This window comes from Canis lupus, chromosome 12, assembly GCF_003254725.2.
Source record: "Canis lupus dingo isolate Sandy chromosome 12, ASM325472v2, whole genome shotgun sequence".
In the NCBI taxonomy this organism is placed as follows: domain Eukaryota; kingdom Metazoa; phylum Chordata; class Mammalia; order Carnivora; family Canidae; genus Canis; species Canis lupus.
The window spans coordinates 27,178,867-27,193,755 of record NC_064254.1 but is presented as its reverse complement, the minus strand read 5'-3'; the positions used below and the strand labels follow the sequence as shown (position 1 = coordinate 27,193,755).

Sequence of the window (14,889 nt, the reverse complement as noted above, 5' to 3'; positions counted from 1 at the left end):
GCTTGCTGAAAAGAGCCCTCACTATAGAGTTAAGTAAAATCAAATCTTGGTTTGGAGGCTCACAAACAAGCTGTGTGACCTTGGTCAAGTTATTAAGCATCTCTGAGCATTACATTTGTTTACTTGAAAAATTGTGATGCTAATACCTGTATCGCCTCCCAACTTCTTTTTTGTCTCAATCTCAAAAAAGTATGAATGGTACTGAGGTGAGAATGGTCCTTATCCTTTACCACTTTCAGATTCCATTGTTAGTTCTTTGCAATGGGGATGCCTAAAATGCTAATTGTATACAGAACAATTATAAAATTTACTTTTGCTTTTTCTGCCAGGGCCTCAAGATGCCTAGGCTATGAGTTTAGATACAAGTAACTAGAAAAGTAAATAAAATCAACAGAATTAGTATTGCAATTCCTAGGGAAAGTAAAATAATCAATCTAAAGTGTGTTCTGGAAGCAGTAGAATTATGGGAAAGAGGTAAAAATCATGTCAATGAATGCTTTGAAAAACTATTGTGTTGCATTAGAAACCTTTTTATGACATTATTTGGGACACAGTCTATGATTAGAGGTGGAGGGAGGGAGGCAGCTCCTAAATCTTCAAATTCTCCATCAGTATCTCTGATACATATGTAATTTCAGAGGATTCTTGACAAATTCTGATGCAGAAATCATATACATATATTTATATTACTTATTTATTATATATATTTTCCTAGTAATATTCCTTTTTTGAGCTTTTAGGGTTTATTTCTCTTTTCAAAATTGTTTCTTTTTTGCAAGGTGCTATTGTTGACAAATGAGGTTACCATTAGGAGGAGATCCATCACCAGTCAGAGGGTTTTGCTTTATAGCAAACTACATGTACATACCTTTATTTTTCATATTAAATTTCTCATTAAAATTCAGGATCCTTCAGACTGGGAACACTAGACAACACTTGGTATAAGAAAACATTGTTACCATGGAGATTGGGAGCTATTAACCTCTTTTCTTTATTGTAGGTAATTTATTCCAATAGCATCAAAAGTTGCTTTCCAGGATAGAATTTACCATTTGATAGATGTCTTTATAATTCCTTAGTGCCATTGGTCTGAAAGGTAAGCTTTTATAGATATATTTTTTTCTTTTGAATATTTAGCCCATAATATTATCTTTGAATAATAACATTAAGCATCATTTATTGTGCACTTACTATGTAGCTAACTCATGATCTCATTTAATTCTTAAGATCTTTTTCTTTTTTTTAAGGATTTTATTTATTTGAGAGAGAAAGAGCTAGTAAGAGTGAGAGAGCAAGAGTGGTGGTGGGGAAGTGGCAGAAGGAGAGGAAGAAGCAGACTCCCCACTGAGCAGGGAGCCCAACACAGGGCTCAATCCCGGGACCCTAGGATCATGAACTGAGCCAAAGACAGACACTTAGCTTGCTGAGCCACCCAGGTGTCCCTACCTTTCTTTGTGGTAGTATTATCAGTTAGGATTAGGGTTGACAGAGATAATTATATACCCTCAAATGATGACTTTAGTAGGTGGTTTATTTCTCTTTCCTGCTCAGGTATCCCAGAAATAGTCCAGGGCTGATATGACATAGTGGCAGGGATTCAATCTCTGTTTTATGCCTCTGTCATATGTAGCTTTCATTCACAAGATTGCCTCATGGACAAAGCAAGTGGTTAGAGCCCCAGCCATCATGTCCATATTCCAACTGTAGGAAGAAGGAAGGGTGAGAAGGTCACACCCTCTTTCCTTGAAGACACTTCCCAGAAGCAGCATATACTGTTTCCACATATATCCCAGAACTTAGACTAATAACCACACCTAGTTGTTAAAGAGATTTTTACAGTTATTTATCTGTCTAGCTAAAAATTAAGATTCTATTGCTAAGGAAGAAGGAGAGAATGGGTATTGGGAGACAGCCAACAGTCTCTGCTGCATTTGAGCTATTATCCCCATCTTACAAATGGAGAAATTGAGTCATAGGGAAGTTAAACTACGATCTCACATTGGCAGAGCCAAGATTCAAACCCAGATCTATCAAATGTTAGAGCCCTTAAGCACTACTTTGAAGTTCCTCAACCTTAAAACAGTTATTTGACTTTATTCTGTCTCTTCATCTAAATTAGTATAAAGAACACCTTTCTGACTAAGTCGCTAGGTCAACCCATTGAAACAATGGAATTCTTTATTTTACCAAGCGTTCTTGGCAGAGGACATAGTACTGGTATCAACTTGTGCAATGAAACCTTTACTTCTGCTGACCTTTTGGATAGGTGGATTCACAGAATTTAGTGACAGGGTTAGAAAATTGCCTAGCTGACAGATTAAAGTCTTATTGCCAGTCTCCTACTTGTTCAGGGTTGCAACAGGTTTAAATGTCATTAAAATATGCTTTGCTATCTTATTGATGGTTTAGATTTTAGATTTTAAACAAGGTAATAGAAACCAAGATTTCCAATAAGATTAATAAGAATAAATAGAAAAAAATATTTGCCATAGGAAAAAAATTACTGTATTTTTATGATTTATTCTTCAAAGATAAATTTTTAAGTCAATGACAGCACATTCTAGAATAAATTGGACCATACTTCTAAGTTATTTGAAAATTACTAACCACTGAGGTGGTTAACCAGTGATTTTCTAATATCTTACCTGAGTAAAAATCTAAATCATATAACACATTATGAATAAGGGTCTCTTCCTTCCTTCCTTCCTTCCTTCCTTCCTTCCTTCCTTCCTTCCTTCCATTTCATAGAGCTTTATTTTTTTAGCTCCAGTTTTATTCAGATCCTTGTTTCTGGCTAGTTTGTGAGGGTTTTTAATCTTTCTTATGTCTTCCCATCTCTCTGCTTTTGTAGCACCAAGAGAGAACATGTGAATGTGAATGAATAAATGAATAAATCAACAAACAAGGAAATATTTGTTTTATAAGTCGCAACTGAAATGTTGCTTTGTTGCTTAAACTTTCTAACATTTTATAGAATCTTTGTGTGTTTATCAAAACTTTTCAAGAATGTTATTAAAATTTATATATATATATATATACACATATATATATATATATCAGTTATTCAACAGAAGTCCTTTTTTTTTTTTTTTTTTTTTTTTTTTTTCAGAAGTCCTTTACTTAACCAGTTACAACAACACTATGGAGGCTGAGTGACTAATCACAAGCTAATGATTCAATGGTGTGCCTACAAGTAAAGAGACATTTTCAGTGCTGTGACTATTTGCAGAAAAGGCATTTCAATGTGAAGAAACAAAATTTGGGTTCAAAATGGTAATGTAGGAAAACCCTGCACTCCCCTCCTTCATGGGCATACCAGATCAATACCTGTGAATAGAGCAATTCTTCCTGAAGAAGTGAGAGCTGAGTGAACAGCTTCTGTACAACAATGGGTGGTGGGACCACATAGAGAATGGCAAGAGACAGAGACATGGAATGCATGGGAATCCCACCCCAGATGCTGTGACCTATAATGGAGATGGAGAGTACTGAGGGACCAAAAGCAGATTTATCCTCCTTGGGGCACAGAAAAAAAACCAAAAACCAAAACCAAAACCCAAAAACCAAAACAACCATGGTTTAAAATGGCACTTAGAATTTAAAGATCTCACTAGCCCCTCAGTGTCTACCAAATGATGGGGGGGTGTCATATGGGGTGCTCTTGAGCGTCAGAAGGACTGGTGAGCACCATTGTTTTTGCTCACCATTCATCTTGATAGCATAGACAGCAGCAGGGTCTGGGTACCCTAGCCAGCCTGCCACTTTAGTAAGTCTGGGCCCCTAGCCCCATACCAGCCCCAGTGTGACCCCCAGGGTAGCCCCCCCACACACACACCTGCCCAAGCTCCAGCCATACCACTAAGGTGGCCTTAGCACAGCACACACCAGAACACACCTGGACAGTAGCCTGCAGTTCCAGCTGTCTGGCTGAGACAACACAGGTGCCAAGCTCCCTGGGACAAAACTGGCCTATAGCTGTTTCAGCTCCAAATGACTCATCAGGGCACCCTCTGCATAGAGTCCCCTGAGACTGCCAGCACCAACCCACTTCAGGTCCAGCTATCCTGCCAGTCCCTCATGTGGAGCATTCTGAGACCTTCTGGCCCATGCCCATCTCAGCTCCAGCTATCCTGCAAGGCTGCTTCCTCCTTGGAGCACCCTGGACTACCCAGTCTGCACCCATTTCAGCTCTAGCCATCCATTTGCATGGAACACCCTGAGAATATCCTCCCCTAGCCTCCTGTCCTCCTCAGCCTGTACCTACTTCAGCTTCAGTTGTCTGGCATCTCTGTGTAGAGTGCCCTGTGACTCCCCAATCTATGCCTGCTATAGCTCAAGCCCGCCAGCCAAAGCCACCAGACACATACAATCTACCCAGAGATGTTCCTACAGAACACCATTCCTTTGAGACTGACTGGAAGAAGTGCTTTACTATTTAATTCATAGAAACATGGTTAATCAAAATGAGGAGACAGGGCAGCTCGGGTGGCTCAGCGGTTTAGCACCACCTTTAGCCCAGGGTGTGATCATGGAGACCCAGGATAGAGTCCCACGTCGGGCTCTCTGCATGGAGCCTGCTTCTCCCTCTGCCTGTGTCTCTGTCTCTGTCTCTCTCTCTCTGTGTCTCTTATTAATAAATAAAATCTTTAAAAAAATGAAGAGACAGAGGAATATGCCCCAAATGAAAGAAAAAGACAAAACTCTAGAAAGGGAACTAAGCAAAACAAAGATAAGCACTCTACCTGAGAAAGAGTTCAAAGCAATGGTCATTGAACTTGAGAGTAGGTAGATGAACTCAGTGAAAAGTTCAACAATAATATAGAACCAATCAGGCTGAAGAATACAATAACTGAAATGAAAAACACACTAGAGGAAATCAAAAGCAGATTAGAGGATGCAGAACAGATCAGTTGCTTTGAAAGATAGGGTATTGGAAAGCAACCAAGCTGAACAGCAAAAAGAAAAAAGAATTAAGAAAATAAGGATACATTAAAGGATCTCTGGGACAAAATCAAGTGTACTAACATTCTCAGTATAGGGGTTCCAGAAGGAAAAGAGAGAGAGAAAGGAGTAGAACTTATTTGAAGAAATAATAGCTAAAAACTTTCCTAATCTGGGGAAATCAAATAGAATCCAGATTCAGGTAGTGCAGAGAGCCTCAAACAAACAAGCAAACAGACAAAAACAAAAAACAAACCCATAGAGATCCAGACCAAGACACATAATAATTAAAATGTAAAAGTTTCAAAAAAAAAAAAAAGGTAAAAGATTCAAGATAAAGACAGAATCTGAAGAGCAGCAAGAGAAAATCAACTGTTAAGTACAAGAGGCTATCAGCTGATTTTTTAGCACAAACTTCGCAGGTCAGAAGAGAGTGGCATGATGTAGTTAATGCCCTAACAAGACAAACCTATAGCCAAGAACACTATTTCCAGCAAAGTGATTATTCAGAATTGAAGTTGAGAGATAATTTTCCAGACAAACGTTAAAGGAATTTATCACCACTAAACCAACCTTACAAGGAATGTTAAAGGGATTTCTACAAGTGGAAAAGAAAAGATGGAAAAGATCTTATCTTTTTGTAGTTACCTACAAGGAAAAAAATATGAAAGGAAAAAATTTCACAAGTGAAAGCAAACGCACAATAAAGGTACTAAACCAATCACTTATAAAGCTGGTATGAAGATTAAAAGACAAAAGTAGTAAAATCAAGTCTATCTAAGAATTAGTTAAGAGACTCACAAAATAAAAAGATGTAAAATACAACATCGTATACTTAAAATTAATTGGCTTTAGACTCTGTCTCCCTTTCTCTTTGCCCACCCCCCTGCTCTCTAAAATAAATAAATAAATCCTTTAAAAGGTAAGGAGGAGGAATAAAAATATAGTACTTTTAGAATGTGTTTCAACTTAAGTGACCATCAACTTCATAAAGACTGCTATATATTTAGGATGTTATATACAAGCCTTTATGGTAACCACAAACCAAAAACCTATAATAGATATACAAAAAAGATAAAGAGAAAGATACCCAAGAATAACACTAAAGAAAGTCCTTAATCAAGGAAAGAGACAAGAGAAGAGAAAAAGGAACAGAGAAGAACTATAAAAACAATCAGAAAACAGTGAACAATATGTCAATAAGGACATATCTATCAGTAATTACTTTAAATGTGGAACATCTGGATAGTGCAGTTGGTTCAACGCTCAACTCTTGGTTTTGGGCACGTGGGATCAAGCTTCCAAGTCATTCTATGAGATCAGCATTACCCTGATACCCAAACCAGGCAACACTACAAAAAAAGAAAACTACAGGTCAATAACTCATGAGCACAGATGGAGAAACCCTCAACAACAGGTAAGCAAGCTGAATCAGTATGTTCAAGGGATCATTAACCATGATCAACTGGGATTTATTCCAGGAATGCAAGGATGGCTTAAAATCTGCAAAGCTTTTGACAAAATTCAAGATTCATTCATGATAAAAATGATCAACAAAGTGGGTTTAGAGGGAAAGTACCTCAACATAATAAAGGTCATATATAACAAACCCACAGCTAACGTGATACTGGATGGTAGAAAACGGAAAGCTTTCCCTTTAAGATCAGGAAAAACAATGCTGTCCACTCCCACTGCTTTTATTCACCATGGTACTGGAAGTCCTAGCTGCACAATCAGAAAAGAAAGAGAAATGAATGGCATCCATACTGGAAAGGAAAAAGTAAAATAGTCACTATAACATGGTAAATACACATATGCAATGGAATATTAGTCATAAAAAAGAATGAGGTCTTGCCATTTGCAACAAGGATGGACCTAGAGTATAGGATGCTAAGTGCAATAAGGCAGACAGAGAAAGACCAAATACCATACGATTTTATTTATATGTGGAATTTAAAAAACAAAATAAAAATAGTAGAAAACAGACCCATAAATACAGGGAACAAACTGGTGATTGCCAGAGAGGAAGGGTGTGGAGGAAGGGGTGAAATAGGGGAAGGGGATTAAGAGGTACAAACTTCCAGTTATAAAATAAATAAATGGAATAAATAAGTTATAAAATAAGATTAATAAGTGCCTGGCCGCTTAGTTGGTAGAGCATGAGACTTTTGATATTGGGGTTGTGAGTTTGAGCCTGGCATTAGCTGTGGAGTTTACTTAAAAAAAGAAAATCTTTAAATATAAATGAATGAATGAATGAATAAATAAGTCAGTCACAGAGATGAAAAGTACAGCATAGGGAACTTAGTCAATACTACTGTAATAATGTATGGTGACAGGTAGTGACTACACTTGTGGTGAGCACTGAGTAATGTACAGAATTGTCAGATCTCTATGTTGCGCTCCTAAAACTAGTATACCATTGTATGTTAACTATACATCAATAATAAAAATTAAAAAGAAATGAAGAAAGATAATAAGGTGATACGATAAGAAATGCGAGAGAATTCATAGAAGAGATCAAGAGTCCGAACTCAGCAGAGGTTTTTACTTGTTTGCTGGATATCTCTGGTCTGGTTCTTTGCAAACTTTAAGCAGGTAGAGGACCAGTTTCCAGATGATGTGGACGAAAGAGCACAGATTATTAGTATTTAATAGATTTTCCACTAATCCTTTATTATTAACTTATATTTAAATAAGTAATACATTAATGCATATTCCTTGTTAAATTTTAAAAGTTCCATTTGAATAAAGGCAAAATCTTCATTTTCCAGTGTTTTTTTTTTTTTTTTAACAGCAATACCTTTATCATATGGCAAGGAGTCTGGAGATAGCTTGGGTTCAACCATGTCATTAAGAACCAAAGCTCTTTTCATTTCTCCATGCTCCCATTCTTGATGTGGTGGCTTAGTCCTCAAGCTCCACCCTTCATTTTGGCAAGGTGGCTGCTGCAGATCCTGACATCACATGAAACACTGAGAAGAGGATTATTTCCTTCTGTGGACCACCTTATCTTTCTTCAAAATCCCCAGCAGAATTAGCCCTACTGGCCCCAATTATCTCTCATGCCCAGGCATAAGTCCCTCAAACAAGACGGATTTTCCTGGGGCCGAGGAAGGGTCTGTCCTCCTTTGGATAATGTGTTGAAAGATAAAAAAAAATCTGGGGTTTTATTAGCAAGGAAAAAGCAATGTAAGGCAAACAAAATTTGCATTGCACATTGTATTTTCAGAGAAATTATACTCAAAATAAAAATTCCATATAAAATAAGTACAAAATCTTTACCACCCACAACTATAGGTATGATGCTTAGTATCTGATCTAAGATCCATTCATTCTTTATTCTTTCAACAAGTATTCCTCAACCACTTACTACATGTCAGCCACTGTTCTCAGTATTAAAATTAGAAAGATAAACAAGTTAGACATTTATCTGTATTAGGGTTGCCTCTAGCAGCAAGTAGCATGATAGTTCAAAGTGGCTCAAACCATAGAGATATGTAATATTTACATAACAGAAATTGAGGACAGGCAGTTCATAGTCCAGTCCCGTCTAAAATGTTACCAAGGATACAGGCTCTTTCTTCTCTGTGTCTTTAGCATACTAGCTTGGGTCTTTATTCTTGTCACCTCACTGCTCCATGGTTGCCATAGCTCCAAACATCTCATCTGATTTCAAATCCGAAAAAAGTGGTAAAGGAAGCTCTTTTCTTATTGTTGTTTTTACAAGCACTGAAAAACTCTCAGAAGCCTCTTAGCAGATTTCCATGAAATCTCATTGGCAGAACTGTGCTACCCTGTTATGCTCAACAGCAAAGGAGTCTGGAATGGTAATTATCTCACAAAGTACTATGGGCTGTACACATCATTGCCTCTAATGAAATCGAGATTCTGTTTATAAGGACACATGGATAATGATTAGTCTATTACAGTGCCTTCCATAGTCCCCTTTTTCATGGAATTAGCTCTCTGGTCACTTTATGGAAAGGTAGAGATAAAACATGAGAGTCTTTTTATACTCTAGTCTTTGAAATTATATGTGAGGAATTTACATAGTGTCTTTTTAAATAGTAGTGTTTGTTTTGCACATTCAGATAGAAAAATTATTCACTTATATAAGCTTGACATGACCAGGGGATTGGAATCTGTTGGGCTTCACTTGGTTTCCTCTTGTGGATCTAAGATGGTATAAAGAGGGATAGAAATGTAGAAACAGACACTTGTGTTAAGTATTAGTTGATGGTTATTCCTGGGGTAAAAAGTGCCATGGGCAGAGCATTCACTGGTTTCCATATAGTACCACCCCCAGCTTATTGCCATCATCAGCTTATTTGTCTGGCTGCCTCACTAGATAATGAGCTTCTGGAGGGAAGAGACTTATTTATTTCTGCCTTCCTAACCCTGCCCTGTGGATGGTGTCTGCACATAGTATGTACTCAGTGAAGGGTTGGAGGTTAGAGATTATCTTTTAGAAAGTAAAATGTGGAGAGGAAAGTTTGAACAGTGCATATTAAGAGCTAAAACTTGTAGTGTTTAGAAAACTAATTTAAAAAATGAAAAATAGGCAAGTGTTAGAAACAGGTTTGGCGGCAACTAGGACTTAGGAGTAATTTGTCTCTTATTTTTTTCTTTCTCTCTGGGAGGTATAGTTGAGGTCATGTGGTGTTTGTGCAAACTGCTTGGGTCTACATGGCAGAGAAGTGGGGCTAAAGTACGAAGGAGGTGGAACTCAGAAACAGTCTGTCAAAACAAGAGTGACTGAAAGCAGTTGCCCTGTATGTTGCATCATTTTTACTGCAATAAAAGCAGTAATGATGGACTTTATATTGCAGTCACAAGCTACCATTACTAAGTCAGATAAGTGAATTCAAGCAGGTCTTCTAGAAGTCGAGAGGCCTGTTGTCCTTTCTTTCTTTAAAAAATTCAAAAATAAAATTGCTCCAAAGATACTTTTTAACATTTGCTGTCTTGAACTGTTATTGCATTACAGATTTACATTTTATTGGTGATATTGCTCAATTATGCTCACAATACTCATGTTTTGAAAAGTCAGTAAAACTTTCCTTAAAGAGCAAGGCTTTGTGTTCATCTTCCATGCATGGCATACATCAGAGTAAGAGGGACATGAGAACCTTTCACTGAACTGTGCCCTGTCCGAGGTCCAAGACTAACTAATCCTGGACATTGGCCAAGTCAGTTAGCCTATCTGCTGTTTGGTTTCTACATCTGTGAAATAGAGGTGTGTGAGAAGATGATTTCATGATTTTTTTTCTAGCTCTAAGATTTTATGATTATAACATATTAAATGCCTACATTGACAGGAACTGAAGAGAGTTCAGGGTTAATACAAGTACTTGCCCCACAAATTAGGTTTATCACCTATCTTTTGTAAATCATCTTACAAATTATTATATTGGACATTTAAGGAAATATGGCAACTATATAAAATAATTAGAAAACTAAATACAAATAACACTCGGCATATTTATTTTAATGCCTATTTCTACAAATATCCAATGTACATATGCATAACTGGAATCATACTGTATACAGAATTGATGTCTGCCTTTTTCCTGCTGAATTTTATATTGTGAGCACTTTCCCATGCCACTAAAAAAATCCTTAAAACCCAATAGTTTTCTTTAATTTTTTTGTATTTTAAATATAACACAGATACAGAAAACTGTATAAATGAATTGTTGTAAGATAAGCACTAGGATAGCCACCACTTGACTCAGCCACCCCAGAAACACTCTTCTAACATGAACCACCTCCTGCTGAAATTCATTGCCTTAATGACTTTCACGGTAATAATATCCTTACTTTTATTTTTATTTTTACCACCCAATGTACATCCCTAAATGTTATCATTTAGTGTTGCCTAAAAACGTAATTTTTAGTGAATATTTATTATTCCATCATATAAAAATACATCAATACATGCACATACAGCTTATTGGATTATTTACTTCATTTTTGGACAGTTGATTGTTTTATCTTATTTTTTGATTTGATATCTGTTCATGTAATGCAAAAGTTTGAAGGCTTACAGGAATGTGGTGAAAAGTGTTCCTCCCACTTCTGTTCTCTAGCAACCTGGCTCTCTCTATGACAAGTTGCCAGGAAGTTGTTTTTGAGAAAAAAAGAGCCTAAGAATGGTATTGTTATGTTTTCAGTTTTAATGTCCAAAGTAGTCTAAGTAGGTACAAAAAATGTAATTCTTTCTAAAGCGTGAAAAATCCCTGTAATTGATTCTTTTCTATAATATCAACAGAGTTTCTGGAGTGGATATGTAGTTTCACTCCTAGGTTAAATTCATAACATTGAATGTTGTATGAATTGGATGTGAAATAACTGCAGAAGGAAGTCTAGGATCAAATGAGATGTAAATAGTATTGTGGTGTTTTACTTTGCTTTACTGTATAGGTGAGAGACTCAAGTGGCTTCGGGTCTTTGGCACAATGGGAAACTCAGTTTCTTACATTTTGCTCTGGCAGATCAAGAAATAATGTCATCAAGATAATTATGCTAATGCAAAAATACATAATTCAGAATGAAGGAATCAACTATATAACTATCTAATCTGACCTGTACACAATTTTTATGCACTAGGGTTTTTTGGTTGCAAGAAACAAAAGCAGACTGCTTAACTGAAATAAAAGGAATTTGTCAGATTTGTCAGAAGCGTTCAGGTACTCATTGACAGAAAGGCTGGAGAACCAGACTTTGAAATGGACAGGGCCAATACAACTTAAGAGGTCCAGGAATTGGCGATGACAACAATGGTTTCAAATGGTATTAAATTGGTTTTGGATATTTTATTAGATTCTGGTAGAAACTGTGTGCCTGATAATGGAACATCAGGTGACTACACAACCAGAACTGTCCATCATGATATTATCAGATACAATGTTAGTGCTAAGTTTGGGTAGATATATCAGCAGACTTATGATAGAAATGAAACATTGGGATCCAGCCTGAATATGTCCAGAAGGCATGAATATATTGCATGTACATGTAATTTGAACTCCCATGTCACCTGCCACTGCTACACCAATGGACCTCTCTCAACATACCTGGGATCTCATGGGGTGGAGGAGAGAGAATAGGTGATCCCCTATGACCAAGTGAGAGAAGAAAAGACAATTTAGGCCCAATTTACATGTGAATATTCACCATGCATTAGTGCTAGCAGAAAACGGATTGCCACCACATTACAGTCCTACCCAGCAATGGAAGGATAGTCTTGAAAGGAAATTCTCTCTGTAGGCAGTGTTATGAGTAGTACAAATGGCCATTGACTTAGTATAGAGAGAGAAAAATGTACTGAGATGTAGATATACAGAGGCTCTGGGACAGGTGGGAATGGCTTGACTGCTTTGTCAGGGTCTTGGAAGAAACAAAACTGGAAGATTCTCCTGGTAAGTCATCCTCATATTGGAGCTTTTATTTTTCTTTCCTCACTCTTCTGTTCTGTCACTCCCATTTCCCTGGGATTGTGGAAATACTAATAAAGGTAGTATGACATAAACTTTTGCCTCAGCCATGAGGGCAACTAGACTCTTGAAAAGTTCAGTGAAATATTTGTGGGCAATTCAGACTCCCAGACCAAATTATACAGGCTCTGCCCAAGCAGTGATATATATCTAGTGATGGCTCAAAGTATTCTTAAGACTATTTCCATTATCTGAGAAAGAAAATGAAGAGAAGTTTGTCCAAATTATTTCTGATAACTTTCAAGTATACTCAAGTATAAGTCTCTGAAAATCTCTCTAACTTAACCATTTATGAAATAATTGGCCTAGCAATCAGAGATAGAAATCTGTTTGTGAACAAAATGGATAAGAAAATTATCTCATCAACAAAACAAGAAGCTATGTCATTCTCCTTATCCTAAGAAAAATCGATATGTAATCAAAATTTTTATTTTTTTCTTGGAACTACTCCACAGGTTGAATTTGACTATTTCTCAATACTGTCAACTCTGCCAAAACCTAAGCAAAGAATGTAATTACCTTTTAAAGTATTTCTCCCACTCTGCTCCTTGAGGAGTCTGAAACTGTTAAACGACTGGCAACTGTTCTCCTTAGGTTAGCACTTGGCCTATCTCCCTTCTAAGGACATCTGAGATCCCCTGTATTCCACTAAAAATAAAGGATGGAAGGTAGAGAAGTGGGACACCTAGCTGGCTCAGTCGGTAGAGCATGTGACTCTTGATTGCAGAGTTGTGAGTTCAAGCCCCACGTTGGGTGCGGAGCCTACTTTAAAAAAAAAAAAAAAAAGAAAGAAAAAGAAAAAACATAGTAACATAGTTCCTTTGCCTCATTTCATAATGTTTGGTTGGGGATAGATATTAATAAAGTGCAGAAAGTTTCCAGCAGGAGTAAGGAAGCAACGGAGAGTCAAAATGTGGGATGAGGTGGGTGTTCTGGATAACATGGCACAGCAAAGGAGAAGGAAGGTCATGTCTGTGGTGTTGACTGACCAGTCACATATGGTGATGTGAAAGAGAAATGAAGCACAGCCGATCATATTATTTTGGGTGACATCATTCATACTTTTTAAAAAATATTTTATTTAAATTCGATATGCCAACGTATGATATAGCATCCAGTGCTCATCTCATCAGGTGCCCTCCTTACACCTTTCATGCTCAGTATGGTGTGACAAGCCACTTCCTCATCAAATCAGCTGATTGTGTCACCACTCAGCAATGGGGACTAAACTCCGTTAGTGAACTGACTATATCATGAACCCTAGAGCTTTCCACGATTCATAACTCCACCTTGAATAAAATCTACTTAGCTTCTCTTGTACTGCAATGACTGAGGTCATTAAGCAAATGATAAGGAGCTTCCTGGGTTTTCAGAATGGCTCAAAGAATTATTTTAATTTAACCATGAGTTGAAAATAGGTAAGGCAATTTACAGAAAATGGTTAAGGATGGTGTATCAGGCATCTTAAATTTATGACTGCCCAGCATTCGTTTCCCCCTCTTACTACCACATTTCTTCTAGAGAAATTATAATTGTATTATTATTATTATTAATATTATTACTATACTATTATTATTAGTTCAGCCTGATGGGATTGTACTCCAGGATGCCTACCTATACTTTCTTAACCAAAGTTTGAGTATATGATTGAAATTAGATCAATCAAACAATCATCCCCCGGAATTTAAATCTTGGGTAGAAGATTAAAGACAGAGAAAATGGTAGGAATTCATCTAACCCAGGAGTCAGGTCCTTAGATGTTTGCCACCATGACATCCTGTCATCCCTAGAACCTGGGCCTAGGGATACCTTGGCTCTGTACATTTTCCAGTCTGGTTCTTTAACCTTCTTGCCTGATAATGAGGCCTGGTATCTTTTAATAAGTTTTCTTTGTATAAAATAACTGGAGCCTATTTATTTCTGTTATCTACATCTGTAGAACTTTGGCTCATTCAGAAAGTGTACCTTAGCAATTAGGTAGGTTAAAGAAAAGTTGAATTTATTGCTATAAGATAAGTGGTATGGGACTGTAGCCAGAAGTAATACTATACTTAATTATTTAAACAACAATTTTTTAAAAATTTAAAATTTAAAAGACTTTAGAAAATATTTACTAATCATAATCACAAAAATTTTATAGAGAAAAAGACTAGAAAAAATATGCAATGTTGAACAAAAGCTAGGAAATATATTTTTGATAATTATGGTAAAAATATAAAAGAGATGACAATAGGTTTTTAAAAATGTCTGACATTGATTCCTTGATTGCCATTGACAGATGAGAGCATAGGTCTTATTCTAGCTGGAGTTATTTCTGATTACCACACTATTCCTCATTATTTAAATCCTACAGACATTTTCTGGCTAGGTCTATATTATTAGGTATAGAGGTATAAAATTTCAGGGCAATGGAACTTGATTTGACTCAAATCCTCCTAGAAGTGAGAATTGA

At 36.7% G+C, this 14,889-nt stretch overlaps 1 long non-coding RNA gene and 1 pseudogene across 1 annotated transcript in view; one reads left to right on the top strand and one right to left on the bottom strand.

The window, feature by feature from the left end:
- LOC125752300 (elongation factor 1-alpha 1-like) overlaps nt 1-14,889 on the bottom strand; it is a 758,580-nt pseudogene that overhangs the window by 65,840 nt on the left and 677,851 nt on the right.
- The window catches only part of LOC118350506 (uncharacterized), a 45,634-nt gene that overhangs the window by 8,181 nt on the left and 22,564 nt on the right, over nt 1-14,889 (top strand). The window contains exons 2-3 of the long non-coding RNA XR_007401492.1: nt 1,001-1,096; nt 3,110-6,358. This is a non-coding gene — a long non-coding RNA (uncharacterized LOC118350506). The remainder of the gene's footprint in view (nt 1-1,000; nt 1,097-3,109; nt 6,359-14,889) is intronic.